The sequence below is a fragment of the Dipodomys merriami genome, unplaced genomic scaffold, assembly GCF_024711535.1.
Source record: "Dipodomys merriami isolate MVZ:Mamm:240054 unplaced genomic scaffold, mDipMer1.0.p SCAF_170, whole genome shotgun sequence".
Taxonomy (NCBI): domain Eukaryota; kingdom Metazoa; phylum Chordata; class Mammalia; order Rodentia; family Heteromyidae; genus Dipodomys; species Dipodomys merriami.
The window spans coordinates 1093684-1096069 of NW_027203049.1; positions in this window are offsets into that span (position 1 = coordinate 1093684).

Genomic DNA, 2386 nt, shown 5'->3' on the forward strand with positions numbered 1-2386 from the left:
CAATTTTGACACATTGTTTTCCTTCTCTGCGAAAGTCCTTGACCTCAGTATGATGTATAAAATATATCCTATGTGATATGATATGGTAATAGGAATGTTATATGTGTAATAATACAAAATAAATAAAGGTAATAAATGTCAACACAGTAAACCCATGTATGTAAATAGATCTCATATAGAACATTATTTTTTCCAGTGCTGGGGCTTCAATTTAGGCCCTAAGAACTGGTCTGAATTTCTTGTCTTCAAGTACAGTGAGCCATTCCCCTTCACCCACAGTGTCACAGAGTTACCCAGACCCTGAGTTCAAATCCCATGTTTGCCAGAAAAATTGTGCAAATTCAAGCCAGGGTCTTATTATTATTATTATTATTATTATTATTATTATTATTATTATTATTATTATTATTATTATTGCCAAGTACGGAGCTTGAAGTCAGGTCTTGGCATCTCTGCCACTGCCAGCACTGCGATCCTAGAACCTGAGTTCAAATATCGGGACAGGCAAAAAATATAAAAAATAGAAAGGAGAAGCATAATACTGAGAAGTTCAAGAAGGTAGTTTTACCTTTTTATTTCCTTTGTATTATAACCATCCTGGGTCTAAATGCCAAGGCCCAGAAAATGTACATGACCTTGCATTGCTGATGTTTGGTGGCTATTAAAGAAGCCACAGCCGAAACCGGAAAATTAGGTCTGGAGGTTGAATCCCAGGACTGCCACTAATGAATGGTGGGAGATTCTAAGAAACCCATTCCCATATACATCCATAAGAATGGAATGTCATAAAAGTAACAATTAAATTAGTAGTTAGTGTACGATTATATTATAAAATTATACACAGTTATACTACATTGACTAATTTTCAATTAATATTTTATTATGTATTCAATCATGATACTTTAAAAAGGAAGGAATTTAATTGCAAATAATTGGTAGTAATATTCTATATGCAGTTACATAGTATACAGACATCTCTCTCTTGTTGTATACATATACATCCATTTATCTGTCAACCAATCTACACATTTATCTGTTCATACTCTTGTCACTCCCAGGGCTCAGTGGTAGGGTGCTTGCCTAGTAAGTACAAAGCACTGGGTTCAATTCCTCCTTACCGCTTACACAGAAAAATCTGGAAGTCATGCTGTTGATCAAGCAGTTGAGCACTAGCTTTGAGCACAAAATCTTAGCGATGGTGGCTAGACCCTTATGCAAGACCCAGGACTGGCTCCAAAAAAAAAAAAATAGAATGTTCTCACTGCAACGATATAAAGATAGGACTGCAAATACCTCATCATAGAACAAACCGGGAGTCTGGTGCTGACAGCTGACATCTAACCTGACTTAGCCAGAAGTGAACCACTGCAACCCAGCCCCACGGAGTCAGATGCTGCTGGCTTACTCAGCCCTGTCATCCAAGATACTCAGGGGCTGAGATCTGTCACTGGTGGGTTTAAAACCCAGCCCTTGCAGGAAGTCTGCAAAACTCTTAGCTGTAGCTCACAGTGGTAGAGCTCTAGCCTTGAGCAAATGATCTTAGAACAGTACCCCCAACTTTCCAGTGCATTCCCTGTGGCTGACTCCTAGCCCTCCCAAAAAACCCATCCCTCTAAATCATTAGATGTGAATTTTGGGTGGTTTGTAAGGTGTATCTGAAAGAAAGGTGATACTGATGAAAATACTCTAATTGTAATGACTGCGTGTGTGATGCAGCTATGTGATGAGTCCTTCATGAGGTGTGTGCTGAGTCCTTCATGGGGTTCATTCTTTCATCTGGTCCTTGTAAGAGCTCCACAAGTAAGATGATGGTGCAGATGAGAAACTTGAGGCTCACCAAAATTATGTATGTACTGAAATCTAGTGAGTTGTCTCCTGCAGACAATTGTTTATTTTTCTCAGTCGTGAACCCTGAACTCAGAGCCTCGGCATTGACCCTTCCCTGTTGGCTTATGGCTAATGCCCTACCATGTGTAGCCAAGGATACTGTTGCAACAGAGTGTTAAGATCTAGGCATCTGTAGCTGAGGTCTGTCACCCTGCCTACTCAAGAAGCTGAGATCTGAGGATCTGGGTTCCAAACTATCCCAGACACAAAGCGTCCCATGAGAATATTATCTCCTATTCACCACTTAGAGACTTGAAGTGGAAGCTGTGCACCACTAACTCATGCCTGTCCTCCTAGCTACTCAGGAACCTGAGAGCTGAGGATCAGGGTACAAAGTCAGCCTGGGCAGGAAATTTTTGAGATAAATGGTACTCTCCAATGACCCAACAAAAGCCTGAAGAAATGCTGTAGCTCAAGTGGTAGCATACTTGGCTTTAGCTGAAGAACTGAAGGACAGCGCCCAGGCTTAGATTTCAACTCCTCCAACATAAAAGAAGAG